This window comes from Rhinoderma darwinii, chromosome 4, assembly GCF_050947455.1.
Source record: "Rhinoderma darwinii isolate aRhiDar2 chromosome 4, aRhiDar2.hap1, whole genome shotgun sequence".
Lineage (NCBI taxonomy): Eukaryota > Metazoa > Chordata > Amphibia > Anura > Rhinodermatidae > Rhinoderma > Rhinoderma darwinii.
In genome coordinates, this window is record NC_134690.1 from 113,458,633 (window position 1) to 113,470,862 (window position 12,230).

The 12,230-nt window shown below is 38.9% G+C and overlaps 1 protein-coding gene across 2 annotated transcripts in view; it reads left to right on the forward strand.

The window, feature by feature from the left end:
* NYAP2 (neuronal tyrosine-phosphorylated phosphoinositide-3-kinase adaptor 2) overlaps positions 1–12,230 on the forward strand; it is a 191,880-nt gene that overhangs the window by 25,915 nt on the left and 153,735 nt on the right. The window contains exon 1 of one of the 2 annotated variants that reach the window (XM_075861482.1): positions 937–1,065. The exons of the other annotated variant lie outside the window; for it this stretch is intronic. The gene's annotated coding sequence lies outside the window, so the exon portion shown is untranslated. Of the gene's footprint in view, positions 1–936; positions 1,066–12,230 lie in introns of those variants that run through there. 2 annotated transcript variants of the gene reach the window in all.

Sequence of the window (12,230 nt, forward strand, 5' to 3'; positions counted from 1 at the left end):
TCAACTGCTACAACTGTTTACTCACCCATCTATGTTGATGGTTCTGCTTTATATAATTTTTTACATTTACCACTCTTTTTCTTTGTCCTTTTGTGTATAAATATATGACTCTTCAGAGTTTGTGTTAAACCATGTCTTATGAAGAGACTGAAGTAGTATCCAAAGCTTTTTGCTATTTGTCATCATCTTTTCGGAGAGCTTTTAATAGTTATTAACTACTGAGTACTAACAATTTCCACCTTCTCTCCCAATGTATAGTAATTCTCTCTCTGACCAAGCAATACATCTTAATGCCCATTTCCATGCCCAAAAGCAAAATATCACAAGTAAATATAATTCCGTGAGTAGTCATTCAGACAAAATAATTAAAATTCCATTCAGTAATTTACGTTATGTTGTTTCTGTAAAATATTAGTGACAACCAGGTTGTCACAGAGCTGTTGTATGAAAATGAAGATATTGTGTGGAGGAAGTGTCATTGCATAATAAGAGACAACCGGTGCTGGAGCATTTTAGGCAATGAAGCACAACCTATACATACATCTGATCTAGTCTACAACAAGCTGCTTGATATACTATATAATTGAGTTGAATGGTACAGGACTGGCTGAATGGCATCCTTGTAGTTAACACATTAGCTGCTAGTTCAGTAACCAGAGAGCATACTGATGTTTTTTCATGTCTCCTGGGATTACGATTGTTACCTAACTGCCATGTTAGAACTCTGTCATCACGCCAAAACGCCTTTTGTCCATTTCTCCTCTTTCATATTTCATATGTTCTTGCAGATTGCTCCCCCTCCCCCTTACTACAAATGAAATGCCAATTTGAAAGCCTTGTGCTTGCTCATTATTTGTAGTAAACAGCCAGATGCTCTGGGGGTGGCGCTTGGTTTGACAGTGCTGCATGACTGCTTACAAGAATAACACAGGAGACGGAAAGGTTCTTTATGAAGGATTTCTCGAGCATTCACTCACAATACCTGGATAAATGATCTATCAGATTCTCAGTGCAAGCACTTGTTAGTTTTGTGAGTGAATGGGTTGTGTGGTTCATTGCTGTCAGGTATGTGAATATTTATTTGTATATACATATTTATTGTGTTGTGCAAAGTAGAAAAAAATGGAAATGGAAATGGTTCATTGCAATTGGCCCTAATTTTATTGTATATCTAATGTTGAAAGCTAGTTACTAAAAATAACAATAGATGTTCAATTTGTTAAGCTATCCTTTCAATTTTTGATGGGGTCAGTCCATAGTCTGAGGTCTGTGGGACCTTGATGTTGAGTGACTGTCCATCCGGCACCATAGACATTAGACTGTTGTTGTTGGTCCTGTTGAACGGTTTAGGTTTTAAATAGTCCAACCATTTCTTTTACAGAGAGATATCCAGTGCTAGAGGTGTCTGGCAGCTGCCTTTTCCATGGTTCTGTTATAGAGGTGCATAATAATAATGGGGGAGTCAGCGAGCAGGGAAATCTGCGGTTTTGGGGGTGTTTGTTTACATATGTGATAAATATCCATATTTATATGGAGCAAACATTGCACCTTTGCTGCTACTGTCTTTAAGATCTACATTCAGGAACAGAAAGTATGAGCATAGTATGAGTATAAAAACATTAAATCACCTTTAAATATACTATAGAAGTAAAAAAAAACTGATAAAAAATAAAAACGATATAGCAAATTGGTCCCCATGTTGATATCTAGGAAAACTATTGCATGAAGGATTGTTTACTTTCATACACTTGTGTACACCAGAAGCTTTGAATGGACAGGATATGTATATAGATCTCCATGGACATATCCCTAGAATACAGTCTGTACAGACAACCTACAGTATATTTGTGGCATGTAGATGAACAATTCCAGCTTGCAGCAGTGGATCCTAACATCGACTATCTTGCTATATACTATACATACAGAAAGTTTAAGCACTAGACTTGTATTCATTTTATACTATATACATTATATCAAGAGGTTGAAACACTAGCTGTGACATTTTAAGCAACATCCGTTACAGATAATGAATTGTTTGTTTTTTAATTAAAGAGATCGTCCAGGATAAGAAAAAAGAATCTGCTTTTTAGTGCCACATCTGTCAATGGGCTATGTCTGCTGATTCCTGCCCTATTTAAGTATAGAGAGACAATGCTGGCTTATCAAATTGTAAGGTTGGGTCCACACAAGTCAGATTGGTTGCAAATAATTCCACAGCAAATTCGACAACAAATTCACCGAAAATCCGAATTGGCAAATCTAGACCAAATTGTGCAAATTTTGATGCAGTTTTCGTTTTTGCACAAAAATAAAATATACTCATCGTACCAATCCCCTGACGCTCCCATGGTGACGCATCTCTGGTCCCCTGCTGGACTCTGCTCACCCAGCTCTAGCGATGATGTTTTGACACATGTGACTGCTGCAGCCTATGATTGGCTTCCATGCAGAATTAAAAAATCAACACTACAGGCCAATTTCCATGTGAAAACGTTTTGCAGCATGTGGATGAAATTTGTTAAAATCTGCATTATTTCCGTCCTATGTGGTCTTACCCTAACACTTATGCTGCTTGTCAACTTTGCCTAAAAGAGTGGTCCACACACTGGAACCTGCATTTGAATTCTTCACTGCTGCATAGGGGGAGATATATTAATAATTAAGCACTGTGCGAGGGGTGTGCCAGTATCTATTCTCCATGGAGTATCCACCAGATAAATGAACATGCTACATGCCCTGTTGATTAATCTTGCGTGGGCTAAAAACAGCATTACAGTGGACTGTTGTTTTTCACCATCTTTTTTAGGTAGAGGAAAACGTTTAAAAATGAGTGGCACTAGGCATTACTTTTTCTCCGCACTAATATGTGTCGGAAAAAATTCACAAATGTTTCATATGGCCAGAACCCCATATTTTTTAAGTTATTTATGGTGGAAAACTGGCAGAAATACATTGATAAATCTGCTCCATGTTATGTAGTGCAGGAAAATGGTAAAAAAGAATGGACAGGAAGCGCACAAGAATGGATGTCGTTCTGCATCATAAACTTTATATAGCATGTAAGACAAGCTGAGCAGGGGGAAAGCAATAAACCAGTAATAATTATTGCGGAGAGCACTGCATTGTCGTTGGGAACAAGTTGTCCGGTTTTAGAGACGACAAAGGTTCCAGATCAGTGTAGAGGTCAAAGGAGAACAATCAATACAGAAAACAGTGTAAAGGGTAACACTTAGATAAAGAAGGTTAATGTAAAAAAAATAGAAAAAATTGGGGATTAAAATACAGTTTTGGCCTTTAGAAAAGGGTCACTATTCATTGATTTAAAAAGCCAAAACAATGATGTGCCTTTAAATATCTTAAACCGGAAGTATGTATTGTCTTGTGTAAAATGATGGTTGTCTATCTGGCAGCTATCATGCTGAACTTTAAGTGATCAAGGGTGGTGGGGCATAAATGTAGATATTTCCTTGCCCAATATCTGATTAAACTCTCGGAGCATAGCATTAATCACTAACAAGGTCCTATACTTGTTCCAAACAATATAACCAATTTCCATTTTAGTGCCATTGACAAAACATTATCATTTAACAATTTAATATAATTTATCTAATTTTTGTTATAATTATCGGATCATTATTGATTATTGTTAGACCTATGGGCACTATTTCACATCATATAGGCATTCATCTGAACCAGGTCTTTAAAGGCGATAAAGAGTGTCAGACCCTATTGTGATCTGAAATATCAGAACACATTTAGTGCCCTTGGGAGGGGCGTAGCTATGGGGGAGTGTAGAGGTAGCAGTGACACCTTGGTATTGGTGCCTGTGTGGCCACCATTAGCAGAGGCGTAGCTAGGTTCTCCAGCACACGGGGCAAAGATTCAGTTTGGCACCCCCCAACCTCTTTCCCAACATTTCCTTCCCCCTCACCATGTTTGCTTTCGCTACCAATCATAAGATGTAATGTATTTTCCCTTTTTTTTGTAACAGCATAAAACCATTTGTACATGTTACAAGCGATATAGTTATATAAGGGAGTTAACATAACAATAAATTAAAAGAAAATAAATAAAGAGGTCAGTGCCTGACTAAGGCTTCATTCATATCTGCGTCAGGGTCCCGTTCTGACGTTCTGTCTGAGCTTCCTGTTAGAACGAGACCCTGACTGAAACAAACGGAAACCATAGGTTTCCGTTTCCATCAGCATTGATTTCAATGGAGACGGATCAAGGGTTCCGTCATTTTGACGAAATGAATACCGTAGTTGACTACGCTATTCATTCCGTGATGGAAACGGAATATCATTGGTGATGGAAATGAAAACTTATGGTTACCATTTGTTTCAGTCAGGGCTCCATTCTGACGGAAAGCTCTGACGGAACATAGAGCCCTATTCTGCTAATTCTGCTAATAAGAATATATGGTGACAAAATGAACAGACTCCTCTTGTAGATAGTGCCACAGAGCCCCCTGTGTATGGTGCACACACCTCTACTTGTAGATAGGGCCACACAACCCCCCTGTAGATAGTGCCACACACCTCCCCCATTTAGATAATGCCACACTTTCCCCACCAGGAGATAGTGCCACACACGCCCCACTTGTAGATAATGCCACACACGTCCCCTTGTAGGTACTGCCAGCCCCCTATAGATATTGCCACCCTCCCCCTCTTGTAGATAGTGCCACACACACACCCCACCTGTAGATAGTGCCACACACACTCCTGTAAATAGCACTACACCCTCCCTCCCTGTACATAGCGCCATTAGAGTTCCCTAGAGAAGCCCTTGACATCATGATCAATATATGCAGAGTGACGTCAGGGGCTTATCCAGGAGCGGAATCCCCGGGAAGAGCGTCGGCAACACTCTTGCCGGGGATTCCTCCATACCTCCCCACATTCAAGTATCACAAAGAGGGACAACCGATGCGGCGCACATAGCAACACAGTATAATATCCTCTAGCTGTCCCCACACAGTATAATGCCCTTTAGCTGCCACCATACAATATAATGCCCCTATAGCTGCCACCATACAGTATAATGCCCCCATAGATACACCCATACAGTATACAGCCCACACAGATGCCCCCATACAGTATAATGCCCAAACAGATTCTCCCATGCAGTATAATGCCCACATAGCTGCCCCATACAGCATAATGCCCACACAGATGCCCCCGTGCTCTATAATGCCCAATCAAATTCCCACATACAGCATAATGCCCATATAGCTGCTCCCATACAGCATAATGCCGCTATAACTGCCCCCATACAGTATAATGCCCCTATAGCTGCCCCCATACAGAATAATGCCCAAACAGATTCCCCCATGCAGTATAATGCCCACACAGCTGCCCCATACAGTATAATGACCCATAGCTGCCCCATAGAGCTTAATGCCTCTAAAGCTGCCCCAATACAGCATAATATCCCCATAGCTGCCCCCATACAGTATAATGCCCTATAGCTGCCGCCATACAGTAGGATGCCCCTACAGCTGCACAAAACAGTATAATGACCCTAAAGCTGCCCCATACAGTATATGCCCTCATAACTACACCATACAATATAATGCCCCCATACATTATAGTGCCCCCTTAGCTGCCCCTAGTACCAGTGCCCACGGACAGATGTAACCATCTTTAACTGGATTCTGATAACTAGCTGCAGCGTGATATCACACAAAAAAAAGCCATTGAAAAGTCATTGAAAAAGTCAAGATAAGAGATCTTGCCATTGTTTATTTAATGCGTTAAAATTCAAGGTAAAGACAGCTACACCTGTAGATAGTGCCACAGTGCCCATGTATATAGTGCCCACAGTACCCATGTAGATAGCGCCAGTTTCCCATGTAGATAGTGCCACATCCCCCATGAAGATAGCGCCACTGCCCCTGTAGGTAGAGCTACCCACTCCCTCTTGTAAATAGCGTCATTGGGACTCCCTCTAGGAGCAGAATCCTCAGGCAGAGCATAGGCCGGGGATTCCGCTCCAAGATGCTAATGTTCATATATGGCCGGTGATGTCAGGGGCTACTCCTGGAGCGGAATCCCCTGCCAGAGCGTTGGCAACGGGGATTCAGCTTCAGAGGAGCAACTGATGTTACTGTCTATATATGGACAGCGACGTGACGTCAAGGGCTTTCCTGGCCACAGCGCTTAAAGTAGCACTGTTCCCGGGGAGTCATTGGCGAGCGAAGGAGCTACCTCTGCTCCTCCGTGCTGAATTAATGCTAAAGCAGGAAGCTGACTGTTCCTTGCTTCAGCATTGGGTTTAGTTGTCTGCGGGATATACCCCAGGCTGTCCAGGACAGTTGGGAGGTATAATTCCTCTCATGGAGAAGGAGCCTCTGACGTCACTGTCCATATACAGATGTAGCCATCTTTATCTTGACTCTGATAACTTGCTGCAGCGCAAGATCACACAACAAAAGTAATAAGAGATTGTCACTGTGTATTTCATGCGTTAAAAGTCAACATAGAGACGGCTACATTTGTATGGATAGTGACATCAGAGAAGATTCTGCTCCAGGAGGAGCATTTATTTGTATCTGCGCCCGGCACGGCGCCCCCCTACCTTCTCTCCCACTTGCTCCCCGCCTGCCCCCCTAGCTATGCCCCTGCTATTAGTGCGAATTTCTGCAGTGGAGACTGCTTATTTACATGCTATGTGTAACGTAGACTCTATGGATAGGATATAGATCACATCCATCTATGTCTTTATGGTGTTACTCATGTAAATATTAAGTAAACTCTCCATCCTGGAGTGAGTGTCCTGGGATTTTTAAACTTGAATATATACAAAAAGCAGCTCAGCATGATGCTATGATTAAGAGCGTATGTAGCACTTGAAACGCATAAGTGGTGGTGTTAACATTTATCCTGTCGTCATGATGTCTTTATATGGGATTTGGAAGAAATAAAAATATCTCTATGCTTTGCTATACCATGGAGTGCTGGTCTATTACATATTGAAAGTTGTCCTGGGATTAGCAGACAGGGATCCTTATTAAGTAAATTGAAATAATAGTTATGGGAACACCCTATAATTTCAATGTGAGTTCCCCTTCATATCAATGCATCTTGGGGCACTAACAGCCTAAAGACATCTACTAATATATATATATATAGAGATATATATATATATATATATATATATATATATATATATATATATATATATATATATATATATATATATATATATATATATATATAGAGATATATATATATATATATATATATATATTTAAGACCCAGCAGCATATTCAATTTAAATGCACTGAAGATTGCTAATTTCTCTCTAGACTATGAATGTCAATGACAGTTTAAACAATATTGATCTGCATCTTTCTAAAACTAAAACCTGATTGCTGAAGTAAAAACACTTTTATAAAAATCAACCTAACACCTAACGTATGACCTAGAGGTTTGCAACAAAAATGTATATTGCGCGGTATACAGTACTTTTTATGCAGGAAAAATGTATACCTATACATAACGGTTAACTGTATACCCAAATGACACACTTTTGGCATATATTTGACTAATGAAGTCTTCAGGCACATTGGCTTATACAATGGGGGGGGGGGGTGCTCCCAGTCTATACGCCGAATGTACATAATAAACGTGCATGGAATATAGCTTTTAGATTATCACATATATGTCAAGGGAGATGTCCCAGAATTGACAATTATCACCTATCCAGAGGATAGGTGATAATTGCCTGATGGCCCCATTACTGGGACCCCCACCAATCGTGAGAACGGTGGCTCCGAACACTGCCTGCCACTCCATTAAATATATATAGGACTGATGGAAACTCGGCTGTTTCCATCATTCCCATAGACCTTGAATGGAGCAGCAACTCGCATAGGCCGCTCCATTCAATGTCCTCCTCATTGTGGTCAAGTTTGGGACTTCTGTTCTTGCAATCAGTGGGGGTCCCAGCGGTGGGGCTCCTAGCAATCAGACAATTATCACCTAACCTGTGGCTAGGTAATAATTGTCCATTCTAAGAATAACATATTAAGGCTTTATGGATATGATCAAAAAGAGATATGTTTAAAAAATATCTTAACGCCTCTAAAACTTAGTTAAAACAAAAAATAAGACACATGCGCTCCCCTAGGTTGATAACGTTTTGAACATGGGTATAGTAGTTAATGGTGAAACATAAAGGCTTACCTGATGGGGTTGTGCTGGCTGTCGGCACAACTCAACTTTTTTGCATATCGGACCACAGAGGACCTCTGTACATCGTGGTTTGCTGGCCTCTGGAGCTGACTCTGAGTGTCTGTTCCCTGGAGATAGGGATCCTCCCAGCATCCAATAAATGTAAAATGGAGTAAAGAAAGAAAAAAAGCTCCTATATGGGGCGTTCCCGTTGGTGGCGTGTGCTCAATTTACGAATGGAGAGTAGGTTTATTTTTTCTTATTTATTCCAAATGAACTTTAAAACTTAACAAACAGAATTCACTGCTTTATTTAAATATCTTTGTTAGTTTTCCCCAGAGTATGTGCTTATTTTATCACTGATTACGATCTTTTAGGGATATAGTGTTTATTCAAATATCGATGTTATTGTATATTGGTTAGTAAATAATCTCTGCATGTATTGATAGATAATGCAGATGTGATAATATTTGTTACTAGTGCATTGTGCACTTACATTGTCACTATCACCTCGGTAATATAATGGTCGAGATATATGTACAGAGTCTGCCTATTATTGCTCTAGTCTCTATATAGTTGTGATATCTGGTGTGGTATTATTTTATATTGTTTTTGTTATTTTTATTTATTTATGTTTGTAATTTTATTTTTATTTGATATATTTTTTATGTAAACTATTTTTAATAAATATGATATTTTATTATTTCATTATCCACATCAAATATATTTAGGCACTTTCGTTTCCAAATGTCACCTCCTCGTTTATAAGTTCGTTTTCAAGTTCACAGTGCATAGAGGAATTGTACCCCGTGCACTGTCATTTATAACCTGAGAGCTGAGCAAATGTGTTCATTCAGCAACCCCAGATAGCCGTGCTGCATTTATTGCAGGTGAATTGATATTTGCTGTATAGCACGGTCGGTGGTGTGATTTCCAGGTTGTTGTGCTGAAGTACTCTCTGTCTAAAAGGAGTTTCCTACAGCACACTTGATAGTGCAGTTGCCGTAGGAGCCCTAATAAGGGCTATTAGCTCGTACCAGTTACCAAGTATAAAGCCCACCTTCGCAATACCGTTGTCTATGGCATCATTCACTGAATTCTCTTTCGGGTATGAAAGGTGATGTATCATCCTGAATTTCCCTTTTCTCCTTCTTAGGCGCCACCCCCAGTGGTGATACAACAAGGTCATCGATAGGTGTATCATCAAATGGCCCCTTCATTCTATCTTTAACACCCTTAACTATCTGGGGTTGCTGAATGAACACATTTGCTCAGCTCTCAGGTTATAAATGACAGTGCACGGGGTACAATTCCTCTATGCACTGTGAACTTGAAAACAAACTTATAAACGAGGAGGTGACATTTGGAAACGAAAGTGCCTAAATATATTTGATGTGGATAATGAAATAATAAAATATCATATTTATTAAAAATAGTTTACATAAAAAATATATCAAATAAAAATACAAACATAAATAAATAAAAATAACAAAAACAATATAAAATAATACCACACCAGATATCACAACTATATAGAGACTAGAGCAATAATAGGCAGACTCTGTACATATATCTCGACCATTATATTACCGAGGTGATAGTGACAATGTAAGTGCACAATGCACTAGTAACAAATATTATCACATCTGCATTATCTATCAATACATGCAGAGATTACTTACTAACCAATATACAATAACTTCGATATTTGAATAAACACTATATCCCTAAATTAAAAAAAAAACATAACAAACACTAGTAAAAAGAAATGCTATGCGTTTCAACCTAGGACTTAGGTCTTCATCAGGCTTCACGCCTCTGTGGATTTCAAGTGGAATTATCTAATGGTTTTGCTGCAATATAAGCAATGGTTATCATTACAAAAGCTTCTTATTGGGAGAATCATTATTGATATGTGACCAATTCATGTTCATCTAAAGCTGTCTTTGCAAACTATAAAACATAAAGCAAAAGCAGCATGCAGAACATTATTCTTTAATAAAATACATCAACCAAATACCATACATTTCCACTTTTAGCACTGTAGGTGCGCTGTATATTTGGTATCATGTGGACTTCTTTCTCATGAAAACTGTGTGTAAGTAGATGTATCAGTTAAGTCAATGATTTACCCGCTTGAATGGAACATAACAATGACACAGTCATCTCATTGATGGCTGTATGAAAACAAGCTGGTGTCCTTTACAATCCCACTCAACCTCTTCATCCACATCAGTGAATGCAACAACGCACATCCTGTATAAGGGCATTAAAGGGACTTGCAGCGCATTGTGCCCTTTAATGCCTGAAACCAGGTAAACCGCTTCTTAAGTTATTTAAATTCAGTCACCTGTGTATCAGCAAGGATGGACATTAAACAATACAATTCTGTTAGACATCTTAAATAGACATATACTGTGGCAAACCCCTTGAGGGCATTTCATGCATCACTCAACAGCTTAATCAATAGGCCGTTCTGCTGTCTGTTACAATTTTCTCTTACAACCCGCAGGACCTACCTGATCACCAGCTGTTAGTGGTTAGTTATTTTGCCTGAATATCAAAGAATTACTAGCTTTTACCAACAATTACGTTTATAATTTTCAAGTTTGTGAACATTTTGCGTAGACAAAAGTTCTAAAATCAATAATAGTAGATACAATAACAAATCTGAAATTCTACCTTTTAGTTTCTATGGTTACTTTAGCACTTTTGAGTCTTACCTTAGAAATATTTGTTAATGTACAGCTCTTCAATATATATAGGAATAGAAAAATGACGATTCTCTCTTCTTATTTTCTCAAATTTTCCCACTTTCTCCAAGTTTTAATATCTTAAGGTGCATAGTGTACAAGACTTGAGGGTTGCTAAGGGTGGATTCAGACTTTACGTTTTAGTGTGGCTCAAAGATTCTTACAAATTTCATTGACAGCTAGAATACAGAGGCATCCGTCCCCCATAGGATACCATGTTAAAAAAAACATATACTGTATGTAGGCCCCATTCACATCACGTTTGTGCTATCCGCCAGGCGTATAAGTTTTTAAACACTAAAAAGTTATTGAAACGTATAGCTCGGCGTATACATAGACTTAAATGGGTCAAACGTAGACCAAAATAGCATCCGTTTGGTCTATATTTGTCATGGTTTACGTTGGAATACTGTTTTTTGAAAGTACTGATAAGCGTAGTTTGCTACACTATTCTGCACTTCAAAAAAAGGTTTACGCGACATTTAGCATTGATTTCAATGGATGACGTATGCAAACGTAATTCTATACTTTTTTATCCGTTTACATACAGTAAATCTATCAGTTTTTAGTTTTTTTTCTATCAGTGTTTACTTTAAAAAAAAAACACTTATACTTTTTTTTTAGGTAAAAAACGGACAGAAACGTATACCAACGTATGAGTATACGCTAAATGTACAAGCTATAAAAAACACAGACGTAAACAGAAAATGGTACATATTTGTATACGTTTCCAATGGTCAACGTTTTTATAAAAAAATGACGGGCCTAACATATACAATTTTTTACTGGATGCCACTGAATAGAAAATAATAGCCTACTACGTTATTCTATCCAGAAAAACAATTGTCTACCCGATGTATACCATGAAACAGCGGCCGAGAGAACACTTTATTAGACATCGTCGGTATAATGGGAGCCTATAGGTATGATTGACTTATGCGCTGGGAGCTTTCTCGACACATGCAGTACGTCAGTTGTACAGGGAACAAACAGTGTTAAAGGGGCCTAACACAAGACTTCAACTGAAGGGAAACGAGTGAGAAGACGTTACTTATACTTGTAAAAATCCCCCCCCCCCCAATCTGATCTTGAGATGTTTTTCAGTTTAAGGGCTGACAGCAAATAAGAGTCTAATGGATGTCTTGAATTCTAGCAAATATGATAGGGAATTAGAAAGGATGGGAATAATCATTGGCTGGTAATTCCCATATCCGTGCTCTGTGCATGCTCAAAATAATTAGCAGTGCAGGTGTTGTTGGGAAGGGGCATGCGGGGTAGTTGTGATACCACCTGCACT